This window comes from Chaetodon auriga, chromosome 5 (assembly GCF_051107435.1).
Source record: "Chaetodon auriga isolate fChaAug3 chromosome 5, fChaAug3.hap1, whole genome shotgun sequence".
NCBI lineage: Eukaryota > Metazoa > Chordata > Actinopteri > Chaetodontiformes > Chaetodontidae > Chaetodon > Chaetodon auriga.
The window spans coordinates 7,116,300-7,139,474 of NC_135078.1; the positions used below are offsets into that span (position 1 = coordinate 7,116,300).

General features: G+C 42.0%; 1 protein-coding gene across 12 annotated transcripts in view; it reads right to left on the reverse strand.

Annotated features, from left to right (window-relative positions):
- arvcfb (ARVCF delta catenin family member b) overlaps nucleotides 1-23,175 on the reverse strand; it is a 208,692-nt gene that overhangs the window by 162,529 nt on the left and 22,988 nt on the right. For all 12 annotated transcript variants that reach the window (XM_076731519.1, XM_076731520.1, XM_076731517.1 and 9 more), the window contains exon 2: nucleotides 1,191-1,275. The gene's annotated coding sequence lies outside the window, so the exon portion shown is untranslated. The remainder of the gene's footprint in view (nucleotides 1-1,190; nucleotides 1,276-23,175) is intronic.

The window sequence follows — 23,175 nt, forward strand, 5'->3', positions numbered from 1 at the left end:
CAGCTCTGCCTCTCAGGGGGAGGGTGGAGAAGGGCCCAACCAGGGGAGAATCATAGCCTGAGGGAGGTGGTGGAGGTGGGTTAATCTCCTGTCCCAGTGCCTTCAATAACTATGTGTCGGAGCCTGGCTGTCTTTTTTTTTTTTTTCTTTTTTTTTTTTTTTTTCAAGTCTTTAAATCTTCCCCTCATGTCAAGTATTAAAGCTGATATCTCATCCGAGGCCAGGCTGTAACTCCTGGCTGAGGAGCACAGATGCAGCTCTGGTGATGTACTGCTCCCCCAAGAACAGCCAGCGCAGTAGCTCAGTCCCATTAAACAAAAAGTACAAGACCAAGACAGAAACAAAACATGACCTGGAGTTGGGTTCCACTTTTTCTTCAGCCAAACTACGCAAATGACCGGTTTAAGCTGCCAGAAACAAGATTAACCTCAGCAGCGAAAAGGAACAACATACTGTAGTGACTCGGTGTTCTCGTAAATCAGCGGCTAAAGAGAGTCCCCTTGTCAAAGTGACCAAAGAAAAGGCTGACCGTTATGCTTGGAGGGGTTTTTTGGAAACAGAGCTTCCACAAATCGGTTCAACTTCACTTTACAGCTCCCGGGCAACCAACATCTACGCCTGAATTGTTTGTCAGGTGGCAACGAAACTTTCTCTCTTTGAAATAAGAACATCAGTACTTTGGAAGACAGTGAAAGCAAGGGCAACCCAAGAAAGTTGTTGAAAAGATCTTGGGCACACACTGCAGTTACTTAGGATCTGTGAAAGAAATCCTAAAATAGGATATAATAGCAGAGATGGTGTCTGTTGCTTTAAAACTATCTGTTCTATTGATGTAAATGGGGACTTAGGAGCACAAAGAACCAGTTTATTCACTTCATTCTCAATGGCAGACTGGGATCCTTTGTACCAAAGAGGTATCAGATAATCCAAGCTAGAAATCAATTACATGTCAAGCATTTTGAAATTCACCTGCAAACGTACCACACTGTTGGACTCACTGCAATAAAACATGACACCAAAGTCATCTACTCCTCACTCTGAAGCTTTATAAGCCCATCATTAAACCACCTCATGCCTGTAAGTGAGAATAAGGTCTGACCACTGCGTAGTTGTGAGTGCAGCACCTGTTCTACACATCCACTGGTAACAGTAAACCACAACACACCTGTTTGAAAAGAGGATGAACTCACCTGTGGTTGAGGAGAAAGACCCATACAAGTATCAGGACAGGTTGACATTTATTACACCAGAGCCGCAACACTTGAAACGGTACACCTGAAAAGAGAGTGCAAGACATTTTAGACTTCTGTGTAATTTTATTAAATGCAAGCATCAAAAGGAAAACTCTGGGAAATATACTCATTCACTTTCTGACTGAGAGTTAGATGAGAAGACTGATACCGTGAAGCTATCGGCAGCAGTCAAGGCACAAAGCCTGGAAACAGGGGGAAACAGTCAGCATGGGGGGCTTACTCTAGCCAATTAGCGAGCTTGGCTTGAACTGTGCATTTAAATCCGTGTTTTGACTACACAAAGCATGAAGAAGGCCAGCAGAGAAGTGGATTATTCTACCGGTGCAGATTGAGATATTTCCATTAACTTTTTTTTTTCTCTCTGAAAATTTGTCACAATTAGCTTACATTAGTGATGTTGATTGATTAGCATTTGTTTCCACTCCATGCAATTACTGACATTTTAAATTTCCACAATTACAGTTCCAGCATTTTCATTTACATTTTGGGGAACATTTTGAGCATATTTGTACAAGGGGGTGGGGGGGCTCCCCTCTAATATTATATATTATAATTACAGCACTTCATTTTGCAGACTGCCATCCTGAAGCAGCTGAGTAAAACCCTTGCAGGCAGTTTCTCTGGCCAGGCATGGTACATTAATAATAACATCAACATATTGACAAGCTGTGGTTAAAAAAGAAGCTCCAGCATATCAGAAGTTGACAGTATTGACTGGCGGCTAACAGATTTATAATTGAAGACCAGTGCTGACTGTATCAGTCCGCCACTAGTCTGAATAGGAAAGAACCTGGAGAAGCTTTGTGGTAAAGCATGGAGAGCAGGGGAGCTAAACAACAGAGAACCATCAGAATAAACGCTATGAATGCCGCATGTGCACGGCAGCAGAGCCAGGCAGCAGCATGGGGTGGTGAGGATCATGTCCTGTTTGGTCAAGGGGCAAGACCACAACAAGATACTGGCAGAGAGAATACAGGGCCTCCAGCTGAGTACCTGCGTACCTCTTCACCCCTCCTCCGACTCTCCTCACTCTGAGGTCTTTCATTCACTCTCTCTCTCACTTCGAACTGTGTTCGCTGAGCATTACAGATAACATGTGAAAGGTCACAATCAGAGACAACCCAGGCACGCCAGATGTTGCAGACATCTAATAAAATACCATTCTACAGTAGGAGTGAAAGCTCAGCGTGCTGCAGATAAACGAAACACAAGAAAACAAATAAAACACAGTTGAAGAAATTCTCAGGAATCTTCAATTTAACAGCACATACAGTGTGTAACAAAGCAGGCTGTAAATATAGAAAACAACAATACAGATAGGTTGAAGCACATTTCTGTATTTGGTTGTATTGCCTGAATCTTTGATGTATTGATGAAGCTCAGCTGAAGTTCAGTAAGGACGACTAGCTTCATGCTTGCTCTATATACTCTCTTTTCCTTTTCCTGCTTTTGAGTCAATCCGCTAACTGAGAGCGTTCGCTGTTTCAGCTAAACCAATCAGATTTCGCAACGGCCTCTGTGAGTCAATCTTATCGCTGCTGTCAAGCTTGAAAACCGTTTCCTTTCTCTGCTGCTGTCAGCTGTCATTTCAGTGTCAGATCAACGCCTCCACCCCATTCACCTCCAGCTTTCGTCACATCCAGTGAGTCCTTCCACTGAGCTCATCAGAAGTCCTGCTCCACACCTCATCCATCCACATCTTCAGCCATTGCTCTTCACTCCTTCATTGCCCCTTTAAAATAATGGCCTCCCGATGGCGTCTACTTGCTAAAGACTCCTCTCATATTTCTTCAGCGTTCCTAATATTCACTATGTCAAATAAAGCTCTTTTCAATTAAGTCTCTTCTAATTGAGCCGGATTTGGTTGTTGTCAAATTGATGCACCTGTTTTCCTCATTTGCTTGTGTTTTGTCCATTTGCATGTTTTTTTTTTTTCTTTGGGTGCAGCGCATTGAGCTCTCAGAGCCACCATGAAAAAACAAAAAAAAAAAAAACAAAAACATAAGATTCCAAATAATCATGACAAGAGATTTCAAAACTGTACAATCCTCTAATTGAGGTCCTGCCTTTGCAGCTTCTACAAAGTCATATTAAATAGTTACACATTTTCTGGTGCACTGCAGAGAAAGAAAAGAACACCCCTAAACTAATTTTCAGCGAATAGCAAAAGCTGTCTTGTTGAGAATGTGACGACATTTACAATTCCTGGGAGGCCTGCAAAGGGAAACTGACAGGAGTGCTTGCAAGCAGCGGCCTCATTCACTGGTATTGCTCATTCTGCAGGATCTTTTATGTGACACCATTACAGCTCAAGCTGTTTTGGGGGGAGTTTTTACAAAGGGGATGATTCAATGCTTTATGAAAAGAACAAAAAAAAAATTGTTCTACAGAGCAAGCAAATACAGACTTAAACTTCCTTTTCAAGAGCCCCCGAGGGGCAGATTAGTTTGAAACAACGGCATCTTAGAAAATGGATCCAACAATCAGTGGCGGCATGGACTGAGTCATAATTTATTACCCGTGCATGCTGCACAGTAGTGCATGTTAGTGTGAGACTCAACACTGGGCACCAGACTCAAAATAGATGCAAGAAACCGGAGCTGGGAAAACGATCACATTACAGCATTGTTGGGCTTCTATAAAAGAATATGACATGTTTGACTGTAGCTGTGCGGTGTTTAATGGTGGAGAGGGTTTTCTTTTTTGTTGATAATGGAGCAGCGTCTGATGCTCATGTTTCATTGCCCTGGAATCACTGCCTTCTGCAAATACAAAGGAACAGCTTGCTATCAAAACAGCTTGCTATCAGCCTTCGTATCATCTATAACCACATGAGTATTACAAGGTCCTTGCAGTACTCTGACTTTAATGAGCAAAAATATATCCATACACGAGGCTCGGCTTAAGAGGAAGAGTGGAAAACATGATTCTGTTACTGACTTGAAGTGGACAACAAAACTCCCCCCGACTGCTTCATTTTATGTCTCTCTCCTTCCCTCACGCACATACAGCACACATATAGTAGTGAGAGGCAGAGAGCTTCCATAAATAGAATGGAAAGTAGGCAAGTGGCTGCTGGGAGTGGCTTTTACTGGGAATATGATCGATTAAAAAGCAATTTGCTCCTCCGCTCAGGCCCTGCACTCCTAAATGACAGCCCCCCACGGTCCAGATGGAGCTCTGAGGGGTCGGAGGAGCCGGCCCGCCCCGCCTGGCTGCCACTACATCTCCAGCAGCCAGACCCAGCCCCTCGTACACATGCACACACACAGCCTCAACTCCCAAGCTCCAGCCTTGGTCACAGTCTGATGGGCACCTGGAAAGTGAACGGGCAGAAACATCCCAGCAGCCCCTGCTGGTCTGACAGAAAATCTAGACTCTGTTCTAACATACATACATTTGAGAAAGCTGCCATGGAGGCGAGAGGCAAACAGGAACAGAACGCCACACGGCACAAACTCAGATGAGGCATAAATTCGATTCAGTATTGTTCGTCATGACGCACTGGACCACCACCTGCCTATACTGCTGCGTCTGCAAAATACACTGTTAAGACTGTAATATGGTATTTTTACTTGTTCCTCCTGAAAGCAGATTCTCTCTTATTTCCAATAATCAAGATAACTCAGATTCCTCCCCTATTTGCCTCTACGTGAGTACATTTCTATCACAATCACCTTCATCGGGGGATTGTGAGAGGATACAGGTTTCTGGGTAATTTGGCATCACCCTGACATTTAGTGGGAGTGTTAATACCAGCACCAGCTAATAATTGCTAAGTTTATGCTGAAATTGTAATGGTAAGAAATTGTTTTAGAACTATTTTTTCCAGCAATTAGCGGTATAATCGCTAATTACCGGAAAAAGAATCGTTTTTTCACAATCCTCTATCATCACATTTCACTCCGCTCCACAGCACCATAAATTAAAGCTGAAAGACTTATTAGATAACTTAATTAGGCAATCACCAGAAAATTAATAGGCATTATTTTGATAGTTGCCGATTAATAGTAGTCCTTTCTCAACTTCCCAAATATAAGTATGTGCTGCTACTTGGTTTAAACCGATGGAGAAAAGAATCAGCCGATAATGAAAATAACTGTTAGTTACAGCCATACCACAAATTCCTGTAGACACATATAACCCCTGGCCCTGAACATGCTGCCATGTGTGTCTGATCACCTACTGGGAACAGAGGCTGGTTGAAGAGGAGAAGAGGGAGGGCAGGCAGGACCATATGGGCCCGGGATTTGACTGGCTGTGTGGGGGCACTTTTTGGGAGGCTCATTGGTGAAGCCCATATGATGATGACAGACTACAAAATGATTTGCAGATTGTGGACAGTTGAGAGAGAAGAGAAAAGCAAATAATTTGTTTCAAAAATCTTAACAAACCTTGAAAACAATATGCCGATATTGATAACATTTAGTGTAAAATTAGTTTGCCCTCACTCCTAAAGACAGCCTCCCCTGTCAAGTGAATTAAACTGATTTCTTCACAGTGCACAGCCTGTGAGCGACGCTTCTGTTTTCATTAGTTTCATAGCAGTGGCTAAGAAACACTTAGCGTTTAATGGTAGAAATTTCAGATCCAGATCCATCAGCAGGGGTTCCACTGCAAAAGCACATCACTGACAGAGCAAAAAGATGAGCACTATTTTCAAGTGCCAGGGAGTATGTTCTCTGTTACCATAGGAACACACGTAGCAAGTGGTGATGGAGACTGTGCATAGCTAAAAACACACTGCGCACTGAAAGACTTCATGGCTTTTTCACCATGGTCATCAGATAGAGAGTGAGTGGTCATTTTTACACAAAATTTCAAATAAAACACCACCGTTATTACTGGACAGAGGGCCTTTAATCTTGCACATTCACTGCTCTGACTTTCCCGTACGACAGGGGATTCAAACCTGCAGCGTCTCCATTTTTTTCTAGCCTTTGAGCAACACTTCCCCTGATTATCCTAACTGTCTGCAGCTCTTGGCTCCAGCAGAGCTTGGCTTCAGACCTCTTCAGACTTAGTGGCTGGAGGTTAATTTCTACTGACAGATGACATAACGTGGAAGTCATTTGCAGGGAGATCTGGCTTCTTTATCAATGACACCACTCCTCACACACACAGACAGGAGGGAGGGAGTTAACAGATGTGATTCTGTCCAGAAGGCTCATGTTCCCATATGAATAGTGTTAGAGGGCTAATGACTAAATCCATGCCAAAGTTGTAAACTTTGTCAGCGAGCATTCTTTATTTTCTGTGATACACAAGTGACACTTACCATCTTTCATTTTGAGCATTAACTTTTATTAGTCAGCCTACTTAAATTCTGCTTTAAACATTTTAATGACGATATGACAGCATGACTACAGCAGTATTTCAACATTTTGGAAATACGCTTTCTTGCCAAGAGTTAGATGAGGAGATTGATCCCACTCTCATGGCCGTATGGTAAAATGAAGCTAGCTTAGCATTAACACTGAAAGCAGGGGAAAACAACTTTGCTCTGTCCAACAAAAACAAAATCTGCCTCCCAGTTCACTATATAACACTTTTATATCTTTGTTTAATTCATACGAAAACTGACGTGGAAAATCGACAAGTTGGGGTTTCAAGGACTAGCTATTTATTTCAGCTAGGCTAAGCTAAGCTAACATTATACTGGGTCTAGCTTCATATTTAGCACAAAGACATGACAGTGATACATACCGTCTCATCTATTTCTAAGCACAAAAAAGGGAATAAGCTATTTCCAAAAATGTTGAACTATCCATTTAAAGTTTGCATTAACTGTCTATGAGGCTCCAGAACTTCACACCATCATTTATCTAAAGGTTACTGAACCACTGCTGCCAAGAAACGATCACTTTAGCCGCTGTCTTTTGTCAGTGACTCAGTGACCTTGCATGGTTGATCAGAGGTCCCGTGAGCCCACTGCTAATGGGATCAAGGGATAGTGAGGCTGGGGGAGTGGGGGGAGGAGAGGGTCTTACTGGATTTCACTAAGGAGAAACAACCAGAATTAAAGCCCCTCTGGGGAGAAAAGAAAAACCATCAGAACTTTTGTTCCCGTGTCTTTTCACCCACCCAGAGTGGCTAGCTGATTGATATTCTTATGAATGTTAATACTAAAGCACCGCTTCCAAAGCTCACCTTGATGGAATTGATTTTCCTCAAAAATAATTCAGCCGAAGCATAATGGAAACTAGTAAAAGTGCCTCAAAGGCTGGATTCAATGCTTTTGAAGTGAAAAAGTTTCTGGCGTGATTCCCTCAGTGTAAAAATGACTCTCTGTAGACTGCGGATCCAATTTCTTCAAACTATAGAACAAATTTAATACAGGTACGTCTATGTTTGACTTTATGACCTACTGTCTCCTGCTCCATCTTCAGACATAAAATATTCATCTATCTTGGGTGCACAGATTAATAAGAAGCTTATTGCTGCTGTTGTACAAAATCCTCAAAACACTCATTCCATATTTCTGTTGTTAAATTATCAGAGTTCTTTGTGCATAATTTCCTGATTCTAGGGTCTCACAAATCCCAACACATGATAAAAGCACACAATGTGAAAAACAAGGCGTGCATTTTGAATGAATCCGACAACAGCTGAATCAAAAGTCCTGTCAGGGTTTCCATTTAACCTTCAATCTCACCTCTGATAGGTTGGAAAATGGATACAGGCAAACAGAAATGTGGACACTTCCACTTGATATGGCATTAAAGCAGCAGTCTCCTATTAAGGCTTATGGATTAGCCAGTCGTAACTCTCCCCCACACACACACACACACACACACACACACACACACACACACACACACACACACAGCTTTCTCTGGCACAAGCAACGTGTCAAACAATTGTTGCCAAGTCTGCTGCCTGCAACAAAAGATGGAAAGAATTAGAGAAATGGAAATGGTGATTCAACGCTGTTATAAAAACTGGAGCGCAGCGTGCTGTGACAGAGTGAAAACCCATTCAGACGGACTTAATGCTCCATGGAATCGCTTCCCTGCCCCGACCCCCTATCTGTGGCACTCAAAAATGCAAACAAAAATGTACTGTATTGTCCCTGAGTTTTTACACATACTCACACACTCTCACACACACACACCTCTCCCTTTGCACCCAGCCTGTCTGGCTTCCTACATTTAAGATTCAATATTTAATTGCTATGTCACCCATGCTGATTGGAATTTGTCTCAAGTTTCCACACTCAGACTCAGCAGTCATTTAGGAGTCTTGAACCAAACGCACAAATGAACAAAATATGAGCACAAAGTTGAGGTGAATTCAGGTAAAAGCCTTTATTCTCTATTGAATTCCCTTGCAACATATTTGCTTGCTTGTTAGATTTAGCAAGTTAGATTTTTTTAAATTGCACAAAAGAGGCTTCGAACTCAGTATCATGTCCAGAATATTCTGCGCAGTCAGTGCATTTGGGAACATTTATATCCTCGGACCCGCTTCGCCGCTCCGTTCACTCCCAACAAAGTTACAGCATGTTGAATTCTCCCAATAGAACATGCAAGTGCAGACCTATAGATCTATATAAGCCTTCAGCCATATATCTGAGTCTGGGACTATGCAGAGGTGAATACCTGTATAAATACCCGTACAGAGGCAGCGGCACTGCAACGCCACAGAAGAGATTGGTATTCAGACTGGCAGTCTCCAAAGTTGAAGCTGCATAAATAGCCCAAACTACTGTATTACCTAAAGGTAAACAAAGCACACTGTGCTGAATCATATCAGCTCTGCGCTGCAGCAGGTGGATAAACTGACAAAGGCTGCTCTGCTCATAAAATGATATAATAATATGGTTTTTGTTTTCTTTATGGCAGAGCAGAGGCCGAAAGCTGTCGAGATGGAAGCAGAGAGAGAAGACAACGAGAGAGAGGGAGCAGAAAGATGGAAGACGTAGACAGAAAATAGGCCAAGCAGCTCAAAGTTAGCTGTGAAGTTTTAGTCACTTCAACGCTAACTTCCTTTGCCGTGTAGCAAAGTGGGCTAAACTGTAGAGGTGTACAGAAGATAATGTCTCACAGTAGCTGTCTTACCTTTTTTCAGATATCATAGCACATTGCTCAGATAATGAGCCTCGCAAGTTTGGATAAAGGACTGCAATAGCACGCACACACACACACACACACACACACACACACACACACACACACACACACACACACAGAACTCAGACCTGTTTATTCCTTTCACTATGGCTCATTAACAGCCCAACATCACCCCACCACAGCAAGGATGTAACACTCTTGTCTGTTTGCAGGCGGAGAAATAAATATCACGTCTTTCACGTTTTGTTGGTGTTGTATCTGCCACACAAGCTGCATCCAATTTAAACGGTGTCTGCAGGTTGCCAGAAGAGGGAATCCAAAATGAGAGATGGTGGGAAGGAGATGGAGACAAGAACGGCGGAAGAAAAAGACCGAACAGAAACAACGGTGGAGAAAAGGAGAGAAGGACCAGAAGTGTATGAAATAAGTATGTAGAGAGGGATAATGGAAGTGTTGGTAGGGATTTGGGGAGCAGTAGTGGACATCTTGTGGTTCTCCCACATGAGGGAGTTTTGTGGCAGGCTGTCTGTGCTGCTGTCAAACAGCATCAACGCTCTCCTTCTCTCTGGAAACAAGAGTTGTGGTTGTTTATCCATCCAAATCCTGCAGGACTGTTCACTTACTGTCAACCCAAGCAAGGCAAGCATTTAAAAGAAAATCTGGTGTAATGTTAGATATTCATGTTTGTACTGAAGTATTGGATTGCATAAATTATCTAAGATCAACAAGGATTTAATTGGCCACCCCTGGTACTCAATAATCCTTTCAATAATCTGCATTAAACCAACTTCAAAACACACCAGCAGAGTTTACTGAACTCCTCTTGCTTCGTATTGGCGTTCATGTCAACCACCAACAATGATCATAAGCGCTGTGCTTGTGGCTCAGGAGCGTGTGTGGCCATTCTGTATCCTTCGAGTGCCCTCCACAGATATCTGATGCCCAGTTTGATCACTCCCATGGCCACACGAGTAACACACAGTCAAAAAAGAACTCATCTCTGTTTATCAAAATCACACATCCAGAAGTTTTTCCCATCATAACAAAGATGAAGTCCGCTCCGTTCAATGTATCTGGTTGAATTTTTGCTTGAGAAAAAGGTGACTGTGCAAAAGTACATGCTAAAAAAATGAACCTCAGCAGTTTTACAGATGTTTTAACACAGGTATGTGCAGGTGCTCATTTGGGCTCATCCGGGCTCTATTTTCGTTACATGTGCATATAATTTCTTGGGGTATGAATTATGTTTCATTTGGGTAGCAATGCTTGGTAGAGGCTTTTAGCTGAGTTTCTCCCCGTCATTCTGGTATGCTACAAGTTAGGATTGGTGCTTCTTAGCGTGAGCATTGACCAAACTGACCGAGCATTGTCTGAATTGCGCGCATTTCACCCTGCCCTTCAAAGTGATTTTTAATTAGTCACGGTAATACCGTATACGGTATCAAAATTCGGATACCGCCCAACTCTAGTTGCAACCATGACTGAAAGCCCTGGGGATGCATTTTTTTGTCACAATCAACTCAGTACAAAACACCTCTTTAATTTTGCCATTCAATTCATTCACGTAGTATAGAGTCCCATACAGTTTTTAACACAGTGAGGGCAGCCTATGTCAAATGGGTGGTGAATGATACTTGAACTTCATCTGCAGGCTTTCAGACAGATGTGGTGCTCACAACAATGTAAATTCATTCATTATGTAAATCCTCCAACACAGCACGAGAATTTAACAATCCTTCAGAGCTTTTTACCTGCCACACTGCTAAGTTTATAGCTTCTCTCTTGGAATAATATAGCAACCGTACTCAATCAGAGCTGTCAGGACATTTTTTTATTGAAGCAGACTCCAAATACAATTTCCTCTTGTTAATAAAAATATTCCGCTTGGTTCTGTCAAGGGGAATGTTGCAGGGTTTACAATTTCACTACTTACTGTACATGTCATGATGCAATGAATAGAGTAGTATTATTGCATACATGACAGTGTATATATGCCTCACTGAATGCAGCCATAAATAATAAAGGACAGTGACAGTGATAATGGAATACTGATAATGAATTGTATTATAAATGACCGTACTTGTTGCTTCATTGCACACATCAGTGTTTCCAGAAGCCTTAATTACAAATGACATCACCTGCCATTGAGAGCAAATTTGGGGCTCTTCATATTTAGGTTTTGTGCTGAGGAAATTCAACTGTTAATGTACATTTATTGTATACAATGGAGACTGAAAAGATTACAATGATGACTTGTGCGTAAGACAACATCAGTTCTGCAGCTTCTCACTGAGTTCACATAGATGGTTAGTTTGTCCTTTCTATGAGTCATGTTGTCCTTTGTATCTCTATGTTGTTGCTGTTATAATAATGGATATTATTTCATATCAGAATACATAAAGCTGTGCATTTGGCATTTTTATACAAAACAAACTATTTTATTTTGAATAATATACTGCTGTTTCCTAGAAGCAGGGCTTTAAATTTTTATTGTCTGTCCAGTCTGGCCGACCAATTCCAAATTTTCTAGACCCACCCCTGGAAACATCCCCGTAAAGAGAGAATAGAAGGAGACTCAGCAACAGTAGTTCACCAGCTATATCTGCGAGCGGTCACTACCTTCACAAAGTTCGAGAACCACATATTTTGCAGTGACACAAACATTAATTTCCTTCCATCCATCCATCCGTTTTCTGCCACATACTCTGAGCTGGGTTGGTGATGTCGGGTTATGTATGTAGTCCAGGAATCCCTCTCCCCAGCAATGTTTTCCAGCTCCTCCCAGGGGATCCCAAGCCTGATGAAATATATAATCTCTCCAACATGTTCTGGGTCTATCCCAGTGTCTCCTACCAATTGGACAAAAGAAAGGCACCCAGAAGGCATCCTGATCTGATGCCTGAACCACCTCAACAAGGTTCCTTTCGATGCGAAGCAGCAGCTGCTCTACTCTGAGCTCGCTCCAGATGTCAAGGATAATTTACTTTGCCATAAAGTGAGGGTAGGGTGGTACAGTGGCAGCTAAGGCCTTCCTGTGTGCTGTTTGCATGTTCTCCACAGGTCTGTGTGCATTTCCCTCAAGTGCTCTGGTTTTCTATCACAGTCTAAAGACATGCTGGTCAGCTGAAGTAGATACACTGGTGACCTGTGTAGGGTGGACCCAACCTCTAACCCTTAAACTCTCACTCAACTTCTTACTCCCAGGACAAGTCTCCATACTGCTAAAATGTTGTTGAAAATCGAGAAAGTTGCTTGAATTCTACGCTCAACGGGTATTTTTCTGTGGCCGTCCTCTGACCTCCCTGAAGCTGGTGTCACAGCAAGCAAACAGACTTTAAAATTGTGTTAACACCCTGCCTGAAACTTGTGCTGATGTGCTAAAGCCTGACATAGACAGTGTGGTTCATAAAGGTCACTATTGTTGTCCCCAGCCCACCAGAGACATGCAGCATTTACAGGAAGTGAGCATTAGCATTTTGATTGACGGATATTCTGAGAGACGTGTGTGGATACACAATGTGGTGCCTGAGAGCAATACACAATAGAAGCCTATCAATCATTTCTTGCCTTCGCTGCCAGTAGCCACATGGTCCCGCAGCTGGTCAGTGGCTGATTGAGGTACATGATTCATTTTAGCTCAAGTACCAATCATGTCGCCACAACAGGTGGACATATAGCAGCGGTTGCTGATGAATGCTTTCTGCAGCCTCGGTTTGGGCCAACTTTTCTACATGGCAAAGTGAGGTTATCATATTTAACATAAACTGACTTTTATAGGTCTCTGGAGTTGCTATATACTGTATGCATGGTTAAGGAGCGAATCGTTTCTTCATTTGCATGTAAACCCACAGCTCCAATGCGCTCAGCTTAGATGACACATCCTCATTCCAGTTCAGAGCTGCACACATTCAACTGTGGCTAATTTATCTCCGACTCATTTTCTCCAGGCTTTTAAACAACAGGGAAGCAGAACAAAAGTCTGTCATGTGTGATGTACAGTACAGTAAAACAGACTTAGCCTCTGGAAAAACTGCCTCCATTTACTCCAGCAAGTTAGGGATAAAACGCAGCCTGTGCCACTTAATTTATGATACAGAGTAAATTAATGGGTGCTGACAAGCTCAATAATTTTTCAGAGGCAACAGATAACAGCTATAATTATCAGCCGTGGAATTAAACAGTCAGTGGAGAGACAGCGGGCACTTACAGTGGTATGTGTATGAGCACATATGTGAGTGTATGTTCAATATCGCCTGCTGGCCAAAGCTGGGCCCATTAATGGAGGACCTTGAGTGTTAATGTGATATTGTTTGGTTTATTACAGTCCAGTGTGTGCCAGGACCCGACTACAGAGAGCTGATTTCACGCCAGTTCTCGCTCTGCCTCTCCCTCTCTTTGCCGCTGCTGCTCGACAAAAACATATTACATCTAAAAGAGTTGTTTTCTTGAACCAACTGTATTGCCAGAGAACAACAGCTCAGCTGTAGCAATGCTCTACAAGGAGCTGTCTTTTATTTTTCAGCCACCATTGAACATCTCGGTGTCAGGAATGGACCATTCACTGAGTTATGATTCGTTACCCGCAGTCATTTAAGGCAGTGGTAGTCAATGGTTGCTCTTCTGCATTGCGAGCTCAGCCACATTGATGGCTTTTAAAAAGCTTTTAAGTGAGAGAGATTCAGATAGAGGGAGACAGAGGGAGGCACAAAGTAAGTGTGAGAGAACTCAGCATCAAAACAAACCCTTGTATTGTCTCTGGCAGATGCCTGACTTCATTAGGGACTTGCATGCTGCTTCACACACACTCCAATAGGCTGAAGCCATAAACAAAACAGAAGTAAAATGAACCCTTTCTGAGTTCTATGAGCAAGCCCGGCCAGTCGCACAGGAAAACACACCACCTTGTCAGATAACTCATGTTATACCTCTCCCTCTTATGTGTGTGTCTGTTACTCTATTAGTCAAAGAGGGGAGATTGTGGAGAGCGCAGCTGCCCTCTATGGGTGTGAAAGCATTCTGACACACAGACAGAGGCAGCTCTGATTTCTCCTTCTGCTGCTGCATCATGGCTGGAAGAAACAGAGAGGTGTTATTGTTGGAGCTCAGGTGTTTAACACTAATTAGTCGGCTTATCTTGCTAATGTTGCAGAGTCATCGAACGTAGCTCCGGCAGCGTTGAACGTAAGGAGGATTTCTCAGGGTAGTCCATATTTTGCTTGCTTGGAATGTGAAGCATCTGACGTGTGTTCAGATGATTTTTTTATGCTTGTGGAACAGACTTTCAACCCCCAACACACACGGCTCTAGTATCTCCAGTTTCAAAATCCCTGCTTTTGCATGCCAAGTTCAATATAGCACAAAGAAAGGTGGTGCTTGTCTTTGCTTTGTCCTCGCTGGCCCATGCTGCGGACACAGACCATAAAAAACAAGGTGAAAACACACACAACTGCTCTGGTAATAGATTTTATAGAGCGAGCCCAAAACAAATGGGTCTGTGTGTACACTGACTAAGCTTTAAAGAGCCAGAGGAGGCTGCAGTTCATATTTCTAAGTCGGCTGGCTCCTCCGCTGCACCACAGAGACCCCTGGAGATCCAGGAAGCATGTAGCTCTGGAGGGAGGCTGTGTATGTATCCTCCCAGATCATACTGAACACGGTGTGATGTGTAATCCAGCAAAGACCTGAGAGGATGAAAGGAATATATAAGACCTCCATCTCTGATAACATTCATTACCATGTCAAAGCTGGTCAAGTTGTGGTTCTCAGAGAAGATGTGATGTATTTTCAAGGAAAAAACACTGACACTGGAAATGTTAGTGGATTTTAGAGGTCTGAGTGGAGACCAAAAAAAAAAAGGAATGCAACAATAGCTACTAATACTTCAATGTTATTTTAAAGGCTAAGATTCAATTCTGAAACAGTCCAGTGGTCGTGCCTTTTTGTTTCTAAGGAAACCGATAATTGGACATTGAGACATCCATTCTTTTGGTGTGAGCGGGAAGTTTTCTGGTTGTCCAAGTGATGTCTTATATGTAAAATCTCAAATCTCAGCTGCAACATTTAACATGTCAATTTCTACCAAACTGCTCCAGAAGCTAAAAACTCATCTCAGATCTCGGACGTATTGATTTCAAAGACTTCAAATCTATCTTAAACAATCGTCAGGTGTCTGTATGAACAGTGAAAAAGTTTTTCTTTGCTGTAAACATTAAGAGATCCTTCTCAATGTATATATGAACATACATAAGAAAATAAATTACAGCTTTACTATAACGCAAAAAAGTAGTAGTAGTAGTAGTAGCAGAGAGAGTGATTTCAGCGAGAAAAGGAAGAAACACCCAAGACTGAAGTTATGCTGTGTTCATCCGACACTACTTTCACACAGTTGGCATTTTGGCACTTCAACCGGCCAACTTTGCATATCGAACGGAGCAGAAACGAAGCAAATTCCCTCTGCCAGTGTCAGGAGGGCTGCATAAACTCCTCCATTAGAGTCAGGTGATGGAACGAGGGCCTTCCCTGGCTCCCGCTCCTCCTGCCCTGTCATCCATGGCAAAGATCTAGCACAGACTGGAGAAGAACCAAGCATCTCTCAAGAGAGAGGAGGGATGTGAGCAGAGATCACTGCAGCATGTAGTGAGGCTAAGAGCTGTGGGCAGAGCAGCTACTCACACTGTTACACCAGTTACTGCAACAACATGCTCTGTTCTACTGGATTGCAGACCTTTGGCTGCCAGACAACATTAAACACATTGCCGTAACACTTACAGTAACACTGAGAGAAAACACACTGTATCAATAATAATGAATCACTCACTCACACACTCATGCAAACACTGTCTTGTTTGCTCAGTCGCTCACCCACACACTCAACTAAGTCACTTGCTCAGGCACTTGCTTGCTCACTCATTTGTTCATTCACTAGCTCGCTCAGTCAGACACTCGCTCAGCAATTCTCTCATTCATGCATCCAAAAACACACACAAATACATGCAGACACATATCCACAGACATCTGTATAAGAGTATATATAGAGAACAAGTGACTAACAGAAAATTTCTACAATACTTTTACAGTATTGATACAATTTGGTTGGTTGTAACCATTAAAGAATAAGGCTGACAAAATTCTGTATTTTTGCTTTTGTCAACAAATCCTATAATAAGATCAAGACCAACAATTTTCCAAATCAAGTCATGAATGTACAGATATATAATTTAAAAAAAGACAAAACACCTTGCTGAAGCTGGGCACTGTAAAAAATGTTGCTCCCAGACCTTGATTAAACCCCTAAAAATTCATCTCTGTCTACCAGAATAACAGTTTTTTCCATGAAAAAAAAATCCCTTCATGGATTTCATTGGCTTGGAACTCTCCACCTTTGCCACCATGTCGCATACGTCCCTGCCTCTGTCTCCACCCACCCCTCCACCGCTGACCTACAGCTTTGATTCTGCTCATCAAACATAAAATTGATCAGCAGCTCAGCTATCTGATAAAGTGCTTTGAGTAACGTTTGCTCTAAGTTTCTTCATCAACACCTTTGAGCCATAAAAAATGTCTTGTCAGCATGTCACATGAATCATCATGGCATCTTGGCAGGCTAACATTTGCTAACATTATGTAGCACACTGCAGATTTGTCTGGACACAGTCAATGAATAAAGCACAAGAAAACGTATCAACATGTTGGCTCGCACTCGTTGTGTCCTCACAATAAATGGATGGAGCAGCGTCAGGCTTCAATATAAGCTTTGTGGAAAAGCAGCACTCTGGAAAAAGGCTACTACTGGCTGAGTTTGGCTCTATATTCAGATCGTTTGGTAACACATGAAGGCTCACCATTTCTCCTTTTGCAACTTTCCTACCAAAAACAGAACACGTCTCTGCCATTGCTCTGAAAATTGTGAAACACAGCTTGCAAATACACTGGGCTTTTCTTCTAATACCCCTTGTTTCACTGTCATGTACAGTCTCAAGGCAGAAATGCTCAGCCATGACGGTGATTCATGCTATGTCTTGTAGCATATTAAAAACACCATATGGGCATGTTAACATGGTTAAAAACTTGACTTTCATTGGAAGGAGTCTTTCAGCCAGCAACCCCACTCAGACAGGAGTAAACAGAGCATATACAGCTGCCACACACTGTATTGTAAGTAGGATCAACTTAAAATAGACTATGGTGCTTGTTTCCATTGTAATGAAGGAACAGCACTGTGGCTCACTAATGTGTTTCTGACAACAATGGAGCTCTATGGCACACAGAGAATAAGATATATCAGTCTTTTGCGACAGACTATATGTGGTTTTGCTTTTCATGGGATTTGTTGACAAAAGAAAGAATATCGGCAGGCTTATCCTTTCAGGTAAAGTTAATGGCCACAGCACAGGTAAGCCAAAGCAACAACAATGCTGAAAGTACAGAGAGGAGAAACTAACCGCTTTGAAAATACAATTCTGAGAACTGATGTGTTTTTCTATCTCAGTTTCGGTGCTGGCCTCAGTGTCTGTTATTTATACAGGTTACCTAAGCCGCTGGCTCGAAAATGTTTCAACACACAACTCATCAGGATGAGTGACAAGCTCTTGGATGGGAACATGACCCACTAAGAAGAATGGAGGACAACCAGTGCACTCCATTTTAATTGGCCAGTAGGAGAAAAACTGTAAAATCTACCTCACATTAAACATATTTATAGTCCTTTTTCTGTTGTATCATCTTACTACTGCTGCTGGAATGTCCCAATTTCCATGCCATGCACGTCTGGCAGCAACAACCATTTTCTGACATGGTCGGGGACAGGGACGACGGTTGGTGTCCATTCACTGCTTGTTTGTGCATTGATCTCTATGTCAATGAGGCCCAGACACTTCTGACTGAGTAGTAATACAACCTGGGGTGATCACACTACACTTTTCAACAAATACACTGATTAGACCTGAGGGGCATTAAATTTAAAGGTCAAAAAGAGTTTCAGAGGTATTTCATTTGTTTAACATATGCAGGACTTCCACTGCACGCCACATGATTCCCACAATTTTGAGTTCCTTGAAAAACAGCTTTCCCTACACAGCCCATGGGGTGAATGCATCATTGGTGGTTGATGACATGTTTACTGCTGCTTTGTCTTCATTACCATCATCCAGGATGAAATACAGCAAAGAAAAAAAAGCCTGCTTTCTTCATATGCAGACAGACTGCAGCCACAAACCAAGTCAACACTGCTTTAGATATCATCTAAATGTAAACATACCAAAATGTCACAGCCAGTGTCTTAAATGAAAAAAGGTATAACCCTGCACTGTATGGCAAAGTATAATGGCTTACACTACATTAGTTCCAGAAAAACATACATCAAAATTTCTGTATTTTTCTTCGAGAAATATGCAGAGGCCTGTTCCAAGTTCAACAGCAAAAGTATATCCTCAGAGGAAACCAGTGGCTAAAACAACAGCTAAAATATCTGGTTTGAAGGGGTCGAAACAGTCATGCTGCAAATATTTCACCACCTCTCCAACACTGAAACCTTTTCATACTCTTCAACATTTTCATGTTTCGTAACACATGTCCGTGTGGGGGCTTGAAGTCCACACTTTCTACATTTGAGTTTATAGTATGACTGCTGAAATTTCAATCAGCCCCTCAAATCTATAAATGAAGGCACCAAAGCTTCAGCAGCAATAATAGGAATCATCCACCTGCACAGAAATTTCATCTCATTCTCGACATTTATTCAATATTTTAATGGACCCAGCACTACCAGCTGCAAAAATGTTTTAATATCAGATACATTACAACCATTACCCTTTAATATCTGCACGTAGGTCCTCATAAAAGAGATTGGCTGCATCCCTGCATCACTTTACATAAAAATCATTTCAAATTACCATAACTCTTTCTTAGCAGTAAACTCTACAATAATTTAAGCCAACCATGATATCTTGCTACCTTCTTTGACACCCTTATTTCTGAATATCTGGTCTATTTTTTCTCTCCCTCTCTCTTTGTTAATCCACTGAACACCTGTTACATACCTGACTTTGAATAGTACAAATGTTCTATCGCATATTTGCAACTGATGAACTCTGCTTGTGACTAAGATGCTCCAGATGGCAGAGATCGTGAACGGTTTTCCAGCCCTAATGCTGGGTGAATGATTTGCAACCTGCTGGCCCATCTTGCCCTCACGCACAATATTAGAACAAATTCGAAAGACAATTAACTTTACATGCATAGGACACACTGGATACAGCCTTGAACCTGTTGAGCTGCCAGATGTCTTCTTGAGCGCGTAAAGCGGCATCGCAGGGCCCTGCTGTTTATCAGCATACACAGCAGTGGGTGGACAAAGCAGTTCTCATTCAAGTTCAATGATCAAAGCTATATGCATCACTCATTTTGGGTTTCGCACATAATTGCTTGTTAACTGTGTAGCATTTGAATTAAGTAAGTGTTAATGGGACAAGCAGCTTTGGCATAGTTGTAAATCTCATTGGAAAGGCAAGTCATCTGTTATGTTGAGTGGCACACCTCTGAAACAATACTCCCGTAAAATGTCATTAATCAGTATCACACTTGGAAATTCCTTAACTGTAAAGCTGCACTAATCAATAGCATTTTGTTTATAATGGATTTAGTGATTATATTTAATGCGAATGGTGTCGCTTGCAGTGAACTCAGAGAATTGTCATCAAGTCTGTGGTTCCCCTCAGCTCTGGAGCATTTTAGTGACTTTCAATTCATTTTCTTTCCTTTTATGGCCTCAACTTTACTGTTCTGGTTCATTCTTACCACTCTCTTCTGCCCTGATTTCAGCCACAATAGGCAGCTTGTCAATAAATCTACTGGCTCTAAACACATTAGCAGTAAACTAGCTAACGAGTGACTGTGTGTGCCGTCAGTGTGTGCCTGTGTGTGCTTGTGTGGCAGCTCAGGCTCCAATTGATCTCAGAACTCACCAGTTCTTTGTGTTATTTTCGTTGCTCTCCTTTTCCCTCTGGTCTCTCTGCATTTGAGAAGAAATACTAGATTCATAAAGTTAGAATGAGAAGCTACATGAAAGACAAATACGTTGGAGGCCACCTGTCCAGCACCACACAGCAGACAAAGTTAGTTACTAGGTGGTGAGCATATGGAGCATTTATCTGCTACAGAGGCAGATATTGCCCTCCAAAGATGGTGGAGACCAAAAAAGAGCTGAAAAGAGAGTAACATTGGACTTGTTGTTACATGTCTGCTTAATGTTTAGATAGGCAACTGTTTGGTAACACCACCACTTTCTTAATCTGATAACAAACAGCATACAAATGTGCTTTAAGCTTGTTCTGCTGCCCCTGAGAGGCCAAAAACATTAAACAGTGCAGGTTTAACTGATTGTAAAGCGCCATTTTAGATTGCACACTATCGCCTTTGCCTGTACCAGTTCAGCAGTATCACACTGATCTCAGTAATGACAAATTCAGGGAGGCACCTCCTAAAATAGCAGCCCATAAACAGTCCCATGCATCGCCAAATTCAAACAGGCACACGGCCAACAGGAATGCAGGTGAAAGTAACTGTAGGCATTTCAGGGGAGTGCATACGGGCGAGGTGAGTCAGTGGCTGCTACAAGCCTTACTCACTCTGCCTCATTAGCAACGGATGGATGGACTTTCAGGGCCAAGGAGCTGTCGAGGCTTGACTGGTCCCATGTAAGAAAACGCACACACTAAAAACCTTGGGAGTGTGGGAGTTGGAGATTTTTTGGAGAGCAAGTCAGTTACAGAGCACAGCTATGACCACTCCCCATCAATGACTCTATTACTGGCACAACTGTACTTCATCAAGCCTTGAATCGTGTCAGTCTAGGACAGAAGCACAATAATCATCAGAGGCCGGAGGTACCCACTGGGTCTCACCCATCAGGTCTAGGATTTTCTCACATATAGAATGGCTGAATCCTGCGTGAAGAACTGTGTTGAAGATAAAGCCCACTGTGAAAACTCCTCCTATTCGGTGCCAAGGCAGTTAATCCAAATTAACTCCGCCAAGGCTCTCTAACACTCCTACACCTGTCAGTTTGGCCTGGGCTCTAAGCCGAGCAGCAACACTATAATCATCAGACCTCCACTGGAGAGGAAAGTGTTCAAGATTATTAAAAGAAACTGGAAAATATTGCCCAAAATACATTCGGTCCAAAATATCCCAGGCACGTTTTAAAACCTTAAAATATTTCCTCCCTGTGTTGGACACATCTCATACCAGTTTTGCAACTGGCTAAGAACATGAATCCTTACATCAAAACAGATCAAGTAACCTCTATGAGAAAGCTATCCTCTTACAAAATACCTGCTGAACCTGGAAGTAACACCTTCCAGAACATGGAAATCTATCCTGAGAGAGAACTGAAAAAATGAGATGGAGAAAATGGAGCGTGACAGAAGAATCTAAGACAATCTACAGTAAGAGTAATAGTATGGAACGAGAAATGTGAAGGCAGAGAGAGTGTCTGCTGTACAGGAGAGCAAATCCCTGCACTGTGCTAAGAAAGAAATCCTTCAGCAGCAAGATTTCATCTTACTGAGATATTCAAACATGATCACCTCCCATATGCTGGAGGCAGTTGATTGGGTGACTATGGCAACAAGTGAGGCTGACAGAAAGAGAGGAGAAGGGTTAAAAGACAGGGAACATGGAGAGGTGATGGACACAGAGGACATCAAATGCACGGTGGAGATGTCAAACGATCATTCTAAGACCAATCTCAGCATATTTGCAGTCGAGTGAAGGAAGGATGTCATTGAGGAGATGATTGATTTAGTTTACAGTAACAGAATAGCAAATAACAGTGGAGTAAGACACCATACCACAAGACAGACTGAGAAATAATGCAATGCAACAGGAAAAGTGTCATACTGTACATTCCAAAGGTGCACTACAAAATACCAAAAATTATATGGTCACACTTTATACTAAGGTACACATATTCACCATCAACGAGTTGCTTGTTAGCATGCATATTAGTAACATGTTGGCTCTTTATTAGACATTATAAATGTCAGGTTATTATTATTATTATTGTAGGTTATTAAGATCATAATTCAAGTACAACAAGGGTTAGGGGGAGGTTATTAAGAAATTATATTACCATTCTATATATATATATAAGCTCTTGTGTTATCTACTGAGCATCCCCATGCCAGATAAATACAGCAAAAGCTACAGCCAAACTAGAGCTGAAATAATTAGCCAGTTAGTCAATTAGTTGATCAACACAATGAAAAATGAATGACCATTAAAATCATGGTTATGAAGGGAGCGGGCCTCAACGTGATGATGTGGAATGCAAAAGAAAGATGCGAATGGAATCACTCAGTATAAAAAAATCAATGTTCATGATTCTGACTGTCCTGTCCTCCCTAATTAAAATCTATGCAATATGTTTTGTAAAAGATCACCGTCTGAATTTTAGCCCGTCCTGTATATCACTACAGCTGGCAGACTCCAGATAATCACTGCACCCAATATCTAGACAGATCTGCTTTGTCAGTGTCCTGGTTATGTTGTACTCGGACTGTAGTTATATCTCAAATCCAAAAATCCACATACTGCCTCAAAAAAAAAAAAAAAAAAATTAAAAAAATATCACCCTGACTCTGCCAGATTATTATGACCAAAGCTTTGAAGGAGGAGGGGAGGAGGAAGAGATTACAGATTCTCATTTTCGAGCAGTGCTGTACTTGAAAAAAGAGGAATTTGCTGTCATGACAAGTATTGATTTGTAACCTTTCACAGGGTGATAATAACCTGTGAGCTGCTGTCCCTTGAGGCCTGCCAAAAAAAAAGAAAAAAAAAAAAAGTGGCAGGAC